Source organism: Myxine glutinosa, chromosome 9, assembly GCF_964187855.1.
Source record: "Myxine glutinosa chromosome 9, kmMyxGlut1.1, whole genome shotgun sequence".
Lineage (NCBI taxonomy): Eukaryota > Metazoa > Chordata > Myxini > Myxiniformes > Myxinidae > Myxine > Myxine glutinosa.
Genome location: NC_136269.1, coordinates 35210230 through 35225938, shown reverse-complemented (window position 1 = coordinate 35225938; position 15709 = coordinate 35210230). Strand labels below are relative to the sequence as shown.

The following is a 15709-nucleotide window of genomic DNA, read 5'->3' as shown; positions in this document are numbered from 1 at the left end:
AATGAATGTTTCCCCCTGTACTGTCTTTCCCTCGTGGTCCCCCTGTGCTGTCTTTCCCTCGTGGTCCCCCTGTGCTGTCTTTCCCTCGCGGTCCCCCTGTGCTGTCTTTCCCTCGTGGTCCCCCTGTGCTGTCTTTCCCTCGCGGTCCCCCTGTACTGTCTTTCCCTCGCGGTCCCCCTGTGCTGTCTTTCCCTCGCGGTCCCCCTGTGCTGTCTTTCCCTCGTGGTCCCCCTGTGCTGTCTTTCCCTCGTGGTCCCCCTGTGCTGTCTTTCCCTCGTGGTCCCCCTGTGCTGTCTTTCCCTCGTGGTCCCCCTGTGCTGTCTTTCCCTCGCGGTCCCCCTGTGCTGTCTTTCCCTCGTGGTCCCCCTGTGCTGTCTTTCCCTCGTGGTCCCCCTGTGCTGTCTTTCCCTCGTGGTCCCCCTGTGCTGTCTTTCCCTCGTGGTCCCCCTGTGCTGTCTTTCCCTCGTGGTCCCCCTGTGCTGTCTTTCCCTCGTGGTCCCCCTGTGCTGTCTTTCCCTCGTGGTCCCCCTGTGCTGTCTTTCCCTTGTGGTCCCCCTGTGCTGTCTTTCCCTCGTGGTCCCCCTGTGCTGTCTTTCCCTCGTGGTCCCCCTGTGCTGTCTTTCCCTCGTGGTCCCCCTGTGCTGTCTTTCCCTCGTGGTCCCCCTGTGCTGTCTTTCCCTCGTGGTTGTCAGCTCTTTCACGAGCCTCGATTCAGTATTAAAAAAAAAAAAAAAAAAAAAACTTTCTGAAGTTTAAAGCTTATCGGTGTAACTGTCTACAAGAAATGTTTGTTGCAAAATATAGCGGAACTAGAACGCCACTCAGCAGCGCGCATACTCCCGCCGTGGGTCAAGTTGGAATAGTACGATTTCACAAAAGTTTGAGGGAGTAGTTGTAATAGCAGTGACAACACAAGACAAGACAACACAAGACAAGACAACACAAGACAGACACTGCACAGATATATATTTAGAATATATAGAAGATAATGGTAAAAAAAAAAGGCAATTTCACTTACATTTTCGGATTCAGCGTTCAATTCTATATAAGTGAGTGTATTTTGAGGCATGTGTGACTTCAAATAAAATTGTAAGCCAGGAAAACGTGCGTTTCATTCCTTAGGGATACAACATGTAAAACTGGCCCAAATGTCAAAACAAACTCGCTCATTTTAAGTCGTACAAGCTAATGCGACCACTCATTCTTCTGGGAAGAATCCCGTGCACATGCTTGTCACACTTATAACTCACCTAAGTCTTTATAAGTTCATCAAATACTGACACCGCGATGGACATTCGCTGAGGTAAATGTTGATATCTCTTCTGAGGTAAAAACAAACAAAAAAAACAAAACAGTTTTAAAGCATTATACGTATCAAACGATACATTTTATGAAACGGGGAAACCGAATACACACTTTGGTGGTTTTAAAATGACAGAATATGTCTTTATTAGAAAAAAAATAACCTTGAAGACGACACTGCTAACAAAATACACCGCTCTAACGCATAACCACGAGTTTAAACTACATTTACAACAAATATAAAAACGATTTTCATATCACAATGTTAAATATAGAATATATAGAAGATAATGTTTAAAAAAAATGAACCCTATCTTCCAATGGTAAACAATCCTTCAAAAAATTCCTGGATCCGGAATAATATCCCGAGCTTCACCAAAAACTAATCAATTCTTCCTTATCCCAAGGGCAATCATCCCACCAAATCCATTCAGAACTTTTCCAGATATCTTGTTCACAAAAACACGAACACACACACACACACACACACACACACACACACGGACACGATCGAATGCATTACTCCCTGGCGGGAGTAATAATAATAATGTTAATAATAATAATAATCTATATATGATGGAGCAATTGCTTGTATATATGTACATATGTATGTCCGCTCTACACCCATTGGTTGAAAGTTGGCCTGACGCCATCCACAATTGTAACCTGAAAAAAACTCATATGTCTGCCATTTTGTACTGTGTTGAGCTTCTTCGGAAGTGTCATATTCACAATCGCCATGCCCTCCCTATAAGTTTTCCATTCAGTATAAAACAACCCAAGAAAATGTTGAAAGGATCATCAGATATTAAAAAGTTGGAGCCGATATGTGTCTTGGGGCTTGTGAAGGCGTCAGTACGTTTGGCATCTGCTGTCAGTGCAATTAGAACTAGAACGGGCACTCGGTAGAGCGCATACCTTCGCCGCAGCTACTTTTGTTGCCAAAATAAAAGACTACAAGATCTGTGTAGCAAAGCATTTTGGCATTAGTTTCATACAAATTGGACACAAATTGACCGCGCTATGGTAAAAAGACGATTTTGACCTTTTCATGACCTTGACCTTGACCTTTGACCCGATCGATTCCAAAATCTAATCAAATGGTTCCCGGATAATAACCTATCATCCCACCAAATTTCATGCGAATCGGTTGAATACTTTTTGAGTTATGCGAATAACATACACACACACACAGACATACAAATAAATACACAGCGATCAAAACATAACCTTCCGCTTTTGCGAAGGTAATTATCCGAGCTACATAACCACGATGTATTATACAGTATATGCACATATAAAGCAGTATCGACGTTTTTGCTTGATGAATGTAACCCAGGTTATTTTTATTTTAGGGAGCGATCGAGGCAGCATTCTGTTGCCTATACACCACCCAGATAAAGGGATGTATCAGAATAACGTGTTGCATGCTGGGAACAAGATCGCCCGTAGGGTGGGAACGCTGCTAATAATAAGAAGAATTAGAAGAAGAAGAAGAAGAAGTAGAGAAGAAGAAGAATTTAAAAAATCAAGTAATTACAAATTCATGAACATGAACAAAATATTTAATGAATCTGTAGATGCCCATTTAACAATAAGTCATTCACAAAGAAAAAGAATTGCACAGTTCCTGGAAATGTGTGAGGACGTTTGCCAGTTCTTCGGTGAAATTCTCACCTCAATAAGGAGTCTTCTTGGTTCCATTGTTTGCAGCATGGACAAGTGGAGGTTTCTTGGAGAATCGTATGTTGAGGACAGGTCATCCAATCTGCAAACGAATATATGGTGAGGAAACGATGATGTCACATTCCATAAAGCTTTTACGAGCTTCATGCTTGTCATGGTCATTAAAATCAGGTGAAGATAGTTAATCAACTCCATAAACAGTACATTGTTTGCATTTTATTGCCAAAAGCAAACATGAGACACAGAACGAACAGAACAAAATTATGGGTAATCCGTAATCCAAACAGACATTTACAAAGCAGACGTAACTTAATATCGTGAATTTGGAATTCTGGAACGTTTTAGTTTTGGAAAATATCAGTAGTGGACAAGAAATTGTATGGTTCAAACAATTATATTCTTATTTCCCTTTTACATCTCTGGAGGAGTATTTTTTGAGTGTGCCAAAGTGCCTATGAATGGCGAGGCAACACAATTCTTACACAAAGTTTACTTTTTATTACAAAAGGCTGATATCTCTGCAATTATCATTGAAGATGCTATAGCATGGATGAGCTCACTACACTCGCCTCACCGAACGTCGCCGCAGAGGCACAGGCTTGTTTTAACTAAGGATAATAACCTGACTGAACTTGAGTTGCTGTGTTGTCATGATTTTCACCAATCATAATACACAAACATTAATTTTGTTCAAATTTATTTGTGATATTATTTATTTGTAATTTATTAGTAATCTAAAAAGGTCCAAGTCATGTAAAACTCCAAATGGTCAAGGGTCCAAGCTGGTGTAATGGGTCTAAAGCATCTTACGGGTCTTTGGGGTCTTTAATGGTCTTGAAGGGTCTTTTGAGTCTTCAGGGTATTTTGGGTTTTTTCAGTCTTTGGGGTCTTTCGGTCTTCAGGGTATTTTGGGTCTTCAGGATCTTTGGGGTCTTTGTGGTCTTTTGGGTCTTCAGGTTATTTTGGGTCCTCTGGGTTTTTTAAGGTCTTCAGGGTCTCTAATTGTATTTTGGGTCTTCAGGGGTCTTGGTGGTCTTAAGGGTCTTGAAAGGTGTAAGGGGTCTCAGCAGTCTCAAGGGTCACAAGGTATATTCCAACAGTACGTAATTAATATACATATGTAATTAATAGACGTATGTAATTAATAGACAGGATGCAACCGACAGTCAAACCGCCATTTCATATGTCTGCCATTTTGTACTGTGTTAAGCCTCTTCGGAAGTGTCATATTCACAATCACCATGCCCTCCCTATAAGTTTTCCATTCAGTATAAAACAACCCAAGCAACTGTTAAAAGGATCATCAGATATTAAAAAGTTGGAGCCGATATATGTCTTGGGGCTTGTGAAGGCGACAGTACGTTTGGCCTCTGCTTTTTTTTTTTTTTTTTTTTTTTTTTTTTTTTGTATACTGAATCGAGGCTCGTGAAAGAGCTAACATTTATTTCACAAACAAATCAACCAGACAAACAAAATATGTAAAAAGAGGGAGCGGAAGACAAGATGGGGAGAGAAGGGGAAGCACACAAACACAACATTTGAGAGCAGGGAGATGTGTGGGAGGGAGAGGGCTTGGGGGGAGGAGGCGTGGGAAGGGGGGGGGGGGGTGGGAGAAGTATAAAACACAAGGACACCAAGGACTTCCAGGACAGAAGTTGGTATTTCAAAAAAGTGGATTTGGGGTGAAATTAGCGGGGGTAGAAAAGATCAAGGTTTTTTTGGATGGGGGAAGATAAGAGATGGTGGTGAACAGCTGTTTTAAAGACCTGGAGGGTGGAATGGATTGAAGAGAGTGAGGGAGTTTGTTCCAGAGGCGGGAGAGAAAAGAGGAATGAAGGAGTGAAGGTGAGCAGACAGTCTTGATTTTGGCAGTTTAACCATAAGAGGGTTGCAGGCAGATCTTGTGCGACCTGTAGGAATATTTGGGGGGGGACAGAGCCCAGAGAGAGCTTGAGGGAGCAAGGCCGGAGAGAAGTCGGTAGAAGACGGAAAGACCACCAACCTGCCTGCGGTGAGTGAGTGAAAGGCCCTTGGAGTTAGCTTCATCGCGGGAGATTCCAATGATTCTGAACGCTTTGGTTTCAACAGCGTGAAGACGAGCTCGGTGTGAGGCAGGGGCACCAGCCCAGAGATTTGAAGACTGAATCAACACGTCTTCTATCTTAAGCTACCTTTTGAAGAAACAAAGGTCCATTTTGATTACAACTCGCGCAAAGGAAACCTGGACTTGCACCTGGATTTGCACCTGGAAGACGAAATTATGTGGATTGACGAGCGCATGACCCTTGCGGCCCTTGCGACCTCGGTGTGAGGCAGGGGCACCAGCCCAGAGATTTGAAGACTGAATCAACACGTCTTCTATCTTAAGCTACCTTTTGAAGAAACAAAGGTCCATTTTGATTACAACTCGCGCAAAGGAAACCTGGACTTGCACCTGGACTTGCACCTGGAAGACGAAATTATGTGGATTGACGAGCGCATGACCCTTGCGGCCCCCAGTGACCATGGAAACAGTCTCTCTACGGTGCGCCTGCTGATTCAGAGAAACCAGGTGCCTGATTGTTGAGCTTTGATCTGCTTGGGTGTTGGTGGCGTAGGTTTGTTTAGCGGGTCATGAGGGACAAGGAAAATGATGTTTCCTCATCCATGAAGGATGTTCCTCATCCATGAACGATGTTCCTCATCCATGAAGGATGTTCCATCATCCATGAAAGCATGTTTCTTCATCCATGAAGGATGTTTTCTCATCCATGAAGGATGTTCCCTCATCCATGAAGGATGTTCTCTCATCCATGAAGGATGTTCTCTCTTCCATGAAGGATGTTCCCTCATCCATGAAGGATGTTCCCTCATCCATGAAGGATGTTCTCTCATCCATGAAGGATGTTCCCCTCATCCATGAAGGATGTTCTCTCATCCATGAAGGATGTTCCCTCATCCATGACGGATGTTCTCTCATCCATGAACGATGCTCCCTCATCTATGAAGGATGTTCCCTCATCCATGACGGATGTTCTCTCATCCATGAAGGATGTTCCCTCATCCATGAAGGATGTTCCCTCATCCATGAAGGATGTTCCCTCATCCATGAAGGATGTTCCCTCAACCATGAAGGATGTTCTCTCATCCATGAAGGATGTTCTCTCTTCCATGAAAGATGTTCCCTCGTCCATGAAGGATGTTCTCTCATCCATGAAGGATGTTCTCTCTTCCATGAAGGATGTTCCCTCGTCATGAAGGATGTTCTCTCATCCATGAAGGATGTTCCCTCATCCATGAAGGATGTTCTCTCATCCATGAAGGATGTTCCCTCATCCATGACGGACTGTTCTCTCATCCATGAACGATGCTCCCTCATCTATGAAGGATGTTCCCTCATCCATGACGGATGTTCTCTCATCCATGAAGGATGTTCCCTCATCCATGAAGGATGTTCCCTCATCTATGAAGGATGTTCCCTCATCCATGAAGGATGTTCCCCTCATCCATGAAGGATGTTCTCTCATCCATGAAGGATGTTCCCTCATCCATGAAGGATGTTCCCTCATCCATGAAGGATGTTCTCTCATCCATGAAGGATGTTCCCTCATCCATGAAGGATGTTCCCTCATCCATGATGGATGTTCTCTCATCCATAAAGGATGTTCCCTCATCCATGACGGATGTTCCCTCATCCATGAAGGATGTTCCCGCATTATTAGGTCAGTCCTTTAATTATGCCGGGATGTCCGGAAATTACCACTCATGTCAGTCCTTTTAGTATTTACTTTCCAGGTAGTGTTGTGCATTATACCTGACAGTCGGTGTTTCCTGAAGTCAATGGGGGTATAAGTCTCGTTTCCTCCTTTTGGGTTTGTGGATCTTCACTTCGGGTAAAAGCATTTTGACCCTGTCCTACCATCCTGCAACAACATTGTTCGTAACCTGGTCCACCCCGACGAGGAAATGAACAAGTGTGACCTTTATTTTATGCGCGCCTGTGACGAATGCGCGCCTGTGTCGTGGGAGATACTGACTTCTATAGGGAGGCCCCATCACCCTCCCCATCACCCTGCCATCACCCTCCCATCACCCTGCCATCACCCTCCCCCATCACCCTGCCATCACCCTCCCATCACCCTGCCATCACCCTCCCATCACCCTCCCCCGTCACCCCTCCCCCGTCACCCTCTGCCATCACCCTCTGCCATCACCCTCTGCCATCACCCTGCCATCACCCCTCCCATCACCCTGCCCCATCACCCTGCCCCATCACCCTCCCATCACCCTGCCATCACCCCTCCCATCACCCTCCCATCACCCTGCCATCACCCTCCCACCACCCTCTCGTTGGAGGTATTGACTGATATAGGATTAGTTTTCTAAGGCTGTAGGCCGCACCTCATTTTGTCAAATAAAGTGGTATTCGGGTGGTTCCGGTATTTGGGACCGCAGGGACGGAAAGTGCAGGTACGGGGTGCTTGGCACTCCCCAGCCGGCCCGCTCTGAAGGTTCGGATCGGGACACCGGGATTCATTCCGGTCGCCCCGGTCGGCCCTGAGGTGGGGGTGCGGGGCCTGTCCACGGAACGTCAAAACAAACGGCCTGCCGGGGGCCGCCCAAAAGTCGGGCGTGAGGGGGCGCGTCCACTAATGGAACGCCTCTCGCTTCCCAGATCGAGGGCCACGTTGTCAGGAGAACCTCGTCCCTTCTGGTTGCCCTGCCGTCCCACCGGGAGCGCCGGCAGGGTGTACTTCAAACTAAGCTTAAGTGTCAAGTGTTAAGTTCCTCCTTGCCCTCGCAAGGGAAAGGCTAGGGTCAAGCTCCTCCAAATTTCCAAACACTAGAATCGGACGCCTCAAATTAATTAATTATTTGTTTAAAACATCTCAGTCGCCCCCGCGACCTCTCTAGCGCGGGCGTCGAACCAGTTCATTTCCGGTGGCGACCCGGGCCGAGTATCGGCCCGGCCGTGGCCGAAGCCGTTGATTCCGCCGTAGCACGCTAACGCGTAGGCTCGCGCGCCCCTGGCCCGCCGGGGCTCCGCGGGTGTCCTACCGTGCCTGGCTTGCCGGTGCCCGGGGACGGATCTCGCTGTCTAAACATGGTAGCGCTAGGCCAGTGGGGACCGCCGGGACCCACGTGCACTCACATGGTGTTGTGCGCGTGGGCGGCAGTATCAGACCGGGGCGCCCAAAGGCGCCACGCACCCAAACGCTCCCCGGCTAAAGTTCATCCTGAAAGCGCCCACATTGTGCGGACAAACCAAGTCAAGGGCCACGTGGTCAGGAGAACCACGCTGTGCCTATCGGCCGGCCTCAAAGACCGAAATTGTGACGGTGTCACCCTTGATGTCACAGTTGATGCCTGTTTCGTTCAGAGTGATTATACACCTGCCCAAAGAAGATGCGTTTTCATAATATATCGGAAATACAATCGTTAAGTCTTTCATTTAAAAAACTCATCTGTAAATCGACATGTAATTCACATATGTGAAATAAATAAATAAACAGAGGGGAAATTGCCTCGAGATATTCTTCATTCTTATTTTAGAAGTTACTAGCAGAAGTACCCGGCATTGCCGGGTGGGGGAGGGGAGGGGGGGAGGGGAGAAGAGTGGGAGGGGGAGGGGGAGAGGGGAGAAGAGGGGGGGGATGGGGAGGGTGAGGGATGGGAGGAGGTGGGAGGGGGAGAGGTGGAGGGGGAGGAGGGGGGAGGTGGGAGGGGAGAGGGGGGAGGTGGGAGGGGGAGAGGGGGGAGGTGGGAGGGGGAGAGGGGGGAGGTGGGAGGGGTGAGAGGGGGGAGGGGAGAGGGGGAGGGGGAGGTGGGAGGGGGAGAGGGGGGAGGGGGGAGGGGAGGGGGGAGGGGGGAGGGGAGGAGGGAGGGGGGGTGGGAGGAGGGGAGGAGGGGAGGAGGGAGGGGGGTGGGAGGGGGGAAGGGGGGAGGGGAGGGGGGAAGGGGGGAGGGGAGGGGGAAGAGGGGAGGGGGGAGGGGGGAAGAGGGGAGGGGGGAGGGGGGAAGAGGGGAGGGGGGAGGGGGGAAGAGGGGAGGGGGGAAGAGGGGAGGGGGGAGGGGGGAAGAGGGGAGGGGGGAGGGGGGAAGAGGGGAGGGGGGAGGGGGGAAGAGGGGAGGGGGGAGGGGGGAAGAGGGGAGGGGGGGAGGGGGGGAAGAGGGGAGGGGGGAGGGGGGGGGAGGGGAGGGGGGAGGGGCCGGAGGGGGAGGGGGGAGGGGGGAGGGGCCGGAGGGGGGAGGGGAGGGGGAAGGGGGGAGGGGGAAGGGGGGTGTGGGAGGGGGAGGGAAGGGTGGAGGGGGGAGGGGGAAGAGGGGAGGGGAGAGAGGGGGAGGGGAAGAGGGGAGGGGAGAGGGGGGAGGGGAGAGGGGGGAGGGGAAGAGGGGAGGGGGGGAGAGGGGGGAGGGGGGGAGGGAAGAGGTGGGGATGGGGAGGGTGAGGGATGGGAGGGTGAGGGATGGGAGGGGGAGGGGGAGGGGTGGGAGGGGGAGGGGGGGGGGAGGGGGTAGGGGGAGGGAGGGGGGAGGGGAAGGGGGGAGGAGGAGGGGGGACATGGCAGAAGTACCCGGCATTGCCGGGCGGGGGAGGGGAGGGGAGGGGGGAGGGGAGGGGAACGGGGGGGGGAGGGGAGAAGAGGGGGGAGGGGAGAAGGGTGGGGGAGGGGGAGGGGGAAAATGGAGGGGTAAGGGAGAAGGGGAGGGGTAGGGTGGAGGGGGAAGGAGGGGGAGGGGAGAAGGGGAGGGGGAGGGGGAGGGGAGAAGGGGAGGGGTAGGGTGGAGGGGTAAGGGAGGGGGGATGGAGGGGGGAGGGGGGAGGGGGAGGGAAGGGGATGGCCAGTCAACAATGACGTTGCAGTTCTCATGGTCGGAGAGCAGCACAACAATCGGACATAGTCCTGCATATTCGCAACAGCACGAAGCGGATTTTGGAGACTCACCGATCCTGTGACGTCCTCCAGTACCGGCGTTGCCGGGCGGGGGAAGGGAGACCCGTACATTCCCAACCCGTACATTCGCCCTCTCGACTCAAGCTCACTCGGACAAAAGCCTCGCACAAATTACACCGTGAAGGCCCAATGGTCATGTCTATGCCACAAATCACGGGCGTACTGAATTGAAAATATATAGAACGCTCATACTCCGTGAAAAGTGAAGCCGCCGTGTCGCCATCTTGGTCAGCACGACTCGACCAACTCGCTTCGCGGATCTCGTTTTGTGCGGCAATAAACTGCTCCAATCGGTTACGGAAGGGTTGTGGAAAGACGTTTCACAGCTGTTTCAAAGACATTTAATTCATATCGCACAAAATCGATACAAAACACGATCGCATAAAAGGTGAAAAAACGTGTGACGTGTGACGGGATGGAACATCACGTGATTGCTCTGAGCGAATCAGTCTGGCGGCGGGAATGGAACATCACGTGATCGCTCTGAGCGAATCAGCGAGCTGCTCTGGAACCGGCTGAGATTAGCGGGTACTTCGCTGAAATGCGCTGAGGTTAATATGAATAAAAAATATGGATCATCAAATATTTTGAGTTCGGCCATGTTCGTCCCAGGCTAATTCTTCCAGGTGCAATTGCACTGCTGTCAGTGCAATTGGAATTATCCGAGCTACATAATCACGATGTATTATATATGCACATATAAAGCAGTATGGACGTTTTTGCTTGATGAACGTAACCCAGGTTATTTTTATTTTTGGGAGCGATCGAGGCAGCATTCTCTTTCCTATACACCACCCAGACAAATTGATGTATCAAAATAACGTGTTGCATATATAGTCACACGGCTTCACTGCCTCACCACCTTATGGCTTCACGGCGCATTTTTCGGTTTTACATCCGTATATTTGAAGAAGAAGAGGTTTTGGTCACAAATATACATACGCAGATGCATACATACATACAGTCGTGGCCAAAAATAGTGCACCCTTGCACTTTTTTCAAATGAAGCACAATTTCCTCCAGAAAATTGTTGAAATGAAACAATCTTTTGGTATCCACATTTGTATTTCTTTGGTTTGCAGTGGAACAAAACAAAAAAAATCTGAAAAAATTACTAAATCTTAGCTTATTCCACACATAAATCCTAAAATGGCCTGGCCAATATTATTGGCACCTTTTAGAAGTTGTTAGAAATAATTCGATTTCAAGCAGGTGATTCTTTACTTTGGAACTGAACTCACCTATGGTGAGTTGCAGATGCCTGCAATATAAAAATCACTCATTCAACCAGTTTGAATGGAGAAAAGGAGTCATTGTGCTGTTTTGTGTCACTGTGTGCACCGCAATGAGCATGGAGAAAAGAAAACCAGAGAATTGTCTGAGGAGGTCAGACACAAGATTGTAGCCAAGAATGGACAATCTCAAGGCTACAAGTCCATCTCCAGAGATCTTGATGTTCCTGTGTCCACCGTACGCATTGTTATCAGGAAGTTTAAGGCCCATGGCACTGCAGCCTCCACCGTACGCAATGTTATCAGGAAGTTTAAGGCCCATGGCACTGCAGCCTCCACCGTACGCAATGTTATCAGGAAGTTTAAGGCCCATGGCACTGCAGTCAACCTCCCTGGACATGGCCACAAGAGAAAACTTGATAGAAGATTACAGCAAAGGATTGTTAGAATGGTGGAGAAAGCACCTCAATCAACTGCCAAACAGATTCAAGCTGACCTCCAGACACAAGGTATGACAGTTTGAACTCACACCATCCGTCGCTAACTCAATTAAATAGGGTTCTATGGTAGGAGACCCAGGAGGAACCCACTGCTGAGAAAGCCCGACTGGAGTTTGCCAAAACACACCTGAACAAGCCAAAATCCTTCTGGGAGAGTGTAGTGTGGACAGATAAGACCAAATTAGAGCCTTTTGGTAAAGCACATCATCTCTATGTTTACAGAAAACGGAATGAAGTCATCAAAGAAAAAGAACACCTTCCCTACAGTTAAACATGGAGGAGGTTCTGTGATGTTTTGGGGTTGCTGTGCTGCCTCTGGCACTGGGTGCCTTGAATGTGTGCATGGCGTCATGAAATCAGGAGATTACCAAGGCATTCTGGAGCGCAATGTTCAACCCAGTGTCAGAAAGCTGGGTCTCCGTCGAAGGTCATGGGTCTTGCAGCAGGAAAATGACCCCAAACACACTTCAAAAAGCACCCAGGAATGGTTCAAGACAAAATGTTGGACTGTTCTGAAGTGGCCAGCAATGAGTCCAGATCTAAATCCCATTGAACACCTTTGTGGAGATCTGAAAACAGCAGTTGGGAGAAGGCACCCTTCAAATCTGGGAGAACTGGAGCAGTTTGGACAAAAAGAGTGAGTCAAACTGCCAGTAGAGAGGTGGAGAAAGCTCATTCATGGCTCGAGGAAGCGCTTGACTGCAGTTATTTTGTCCAAAGGCCGTGCTACCAAATATTAAGTCGAGGGTGTCAATAATTATTGTCAATGCCATTTCTTTGCCAAGTTCTGAATAAAATGAAGGTTCTGTAATATTAACAGTAAAATATAGAATTGTGGAGACCAAATACTTTTGTCAATTTCAACTTATTTTTAGAGAAAATTGTGTTGTTGTTTTTTTTTTTTTTTTTTTTTTTTTTTTTTTTGTATACAAGATCGAGGCTCGTGAAAGAGCGAACATTAATCACACAGAAAGACAAACCGACACATAAAACATATAACATAGGGAGCGGTAGACAAGATGGGGAGAGAGGGGGAAGGACACAAACACAACATTTGAGAGCAGGGACCGAGAGACATGGAGAAATCGAGAGATCTGAGAGAGGGCGAGGGCTTTGGAGGGGGGGGGGGGGGCGTGGGAAGGGGGCGGTGGGAGAGGTATAAAACAAATGGACACTGCCAGGACTTCCAGGAAAGAAGTTGGAATTTCAAACAAGGTGGATCTGGGGTGAATTAGCGGGGGTAGAAAAGATCAAGGTTTTGGATGGGGGAAGATAAGAGATGGTGGTGAACAGCTGTTTTAAAGACCTGGAGGGAGGAGTGGGATTGAAGGGAGTGAGGGAGTTTGTTCCAGAGGCGGGAGAAATGAGGAATGAAAGAGTGAAGGTGAGCAGAGAGCCGAGATTTCGGCAGTTTAACCATCAGAGGGTTGCTGGCAGATCTTGTGCGACCTGTAGGAATATTTGGGGGACAGAGCACAGAGAGAGCTGGGGGTGCAAGGCCGGAGAGGAGTCGGTAGAAGACAGAAAGACCACCTACCTGCCTGCGGTGAGTGAGTGAAAGGCCCTCAGAGATAGCTTCATCGCGGGAGATTCCAATAATTCTGAAAGCTTTGGTTTCAACAGCGTGAAGCCGAGCTAGGTGTGAGGCAGGAGCACCGGCCCATAGGGGAGAACAGTATTCCATTGAGCTGCGGATGAAAGCCTTGTATGTGGTGAGGAGCTCAGGTGTGCCGAGGAAGGACTTCGCACGACGGAGGATGCCCAGTCGGCGACTGGCTTTGGAGGCCAGCTTGGAAATGTGGTTTTCCCAAGAAAGATCATGGCAGATAGTGAGACCCAAAATCTTGAGCGACAGAACTTCTTGGAGAGGATTGTTGAGAAAGTAGATGGGAGGGTTGTCCAGTCGATCTTTTCGGAGAGACATAGTAAGAGTGTGAGATTTGTCAGGATTGAAAGACATGTTCCACTTGTTTGACCAGTCTGTGATTTTGTCCAGGTCTTCAGAGAGTGAGGAGGCAGCAGACTGCCGATCTGAGGGAAGAGGAATGGAGCGGCAGAGAGTGGAGTCATCAGCAAAGAGATAGAGAGGATTTTCGAGAGAGTCAGAGAGATCATTGATGAAGACCAGAAAAAGCACGGGGCCCAGAACACTGCCTTGGGGAACTCCAGCCTGAACAGGAAGAGGAGATGAGAGAAACCCATTCAGGGCCACACGTTGACGACGACTAGAGAGGAAGTCCGCCAGCCATGCGTGGAGATTTCCATGGATACCAAAGGAGGAGAGTTTGGTGAGCAGAGCGGGGTGCCAGACCGTGTCGAAGGCACGTGATATGTCGAGGGAGACAGCTCTAATTTCCTGTTTGGCATTGAGGACCTCCATCCATTGTTGAGACAGCAGAAGCAGCATGTCCAGAGTCGAGTGACCTGGTCTGAAACCAAATTGATGATCAGAGATCAAGCCATTGGAGAAGAGGAAAGATTTCATATCCGAAGCAATGATGGATTCCATGACTTTGCTGATAATTGGGAGAAGGCTGATTGGTCTGTAGTTGCTAGGATCTGTTTTTGCACCTTTTTTGTGTAAAGCAGTGATGTTGGCTGATTTCCAAGCAGATGGCAGTTGACCTTGAGCAAAAGAGAGGGTGAAGAGAACAGAGAGAGGGTGAGATAGAGCAGCAGAGCAGGATTTTAGGACCCGTGGGCTGATGCCGTCGGGTCCAGTTGCAGAATCAGAGTCGAGGGTTGACAGAAACTTTTCCACCTTGTCAGGAGGAAAGGACACGGAGTCCAGGAGCAGCAGGGTACGACTGGGTATGGTGGGTACAGAGAGGGATGGGTTTGGGACACAAGATTTAGAGGCAAACACAGAGTTGAGGCATTCAGCTTTTTCACGTGCGGAGTCAGCTGTGTAGCCGTTTGAGGTAAGGGAGGGGATGGAGGGGGAACAAACACCAGAAACGGATTTGACCAGACGCCACCAGGATTTGGAAGAGGGAGACAGATAAGAGAGTTCGGTCTTGAGAACGGAGAGATATTGTTTCCTGGCTCTCCTGAGGGTGGACACACACTTGTTTCGGGCTTTGTGAAAGGAAATGAGATTTCCTTCCGTTGGATTTGCTTTCCAGGAGACGAAGGCAAGTTGTTTCTGGGCAACAGCCTCACCACAAGATTCCGTGTACCATGGACGGGAGGAAGGGTATGACAACTGAAGACGAGATGGGATAAATCTGTGCATGAGAGAGAGCAATTTACTTTGGAAGAATTCCCAGGATGAGTTGATGTCAGAGGTGGTAGAGATTGGAGACCAGTCCAGATGATTGATGGCTGCTTGAAGACCGTGCCAGTTGGCCTGAGTGAAATGCCAGACTCGTCGACGCTGAGCAGGCTCCCTGAGGATGGTCAGAGAGATGTCCACTTTAACAAGGACATGATCAGATGATCCGATCGGAGCAGAAGAAGAGCAGCAGACATTTTCAGGGAAGTTAGTCATAACCAAGTCCAGAAGAGAAGATGTTCCGTTGACTGAGATCCGGGTCGGGAAATTGACAGATTGTGTCAGTCCCAGTGAGTCGCAGAAGTCCTTTGCTGAGGAGCCATGGCTGGTGAGAGAGGTACCCACACCCAGCCAACTGGCATGATGACAGTTGAAATCACCACATATGAGGAAGAGAGAGTTGGGATGAGTAGATAGAAGTTGGTCCATATCATCAGACAGCGAGATGTAGATGGAGTCATCACTGTTTGGTGGACGGTACAACACACATATGAACAAGAGGTGGGAGCGAAGGGGAAGCCGTAGCCAGAGGTATTCCTGGGGGTGAGGTGGAGAGAGTGCAGTGCAGGGCGAGTGAGGAAGAGAGTTTTTGATAAAGATAGCAACCCCGCCTCCAGGACGAGGCTCAGGTCTATCATACCGGAGGAGGGAGTAGCCCGGGAGAGATACTAAGGAATCAGAGACATCATAAAGGAGGAAAGTTTCTGTTAAGCAGATCACGTCTGGTTTGACAGAAGCAACCTGTATGGAGAGATCAGTTAAGTTTGAACGAAGGCCCCG

The 15709-nt window shown here is 49.0% G+C and overlaps 1 long non-coding RNA gene across 1 annotated transcript in view; it reads right to left on the bottom strand.

The window, feature by feature from the left end:
• Window positions 1–15709, bottom strand: part of LOC137435488 (uncharacterized) — a 276336-nt gene that overhangs the window by 89263 nt on the left and 171364 nt on the right. Inside the window, exons 4-5 of the long non-coding RNA XR_013624517.1 lie at window positions 2980–3070; window positions 1251–1322 (exon numbers count right to left, since the gene is read on the bottom strand). This is a non-coding gene — a long non-coding RNA (uncharacterized LOC137435488). The remainder of the gene's footprint in view (window positions 1–1250; window positions 1323–2979; window positions 3071–15709) is intronic.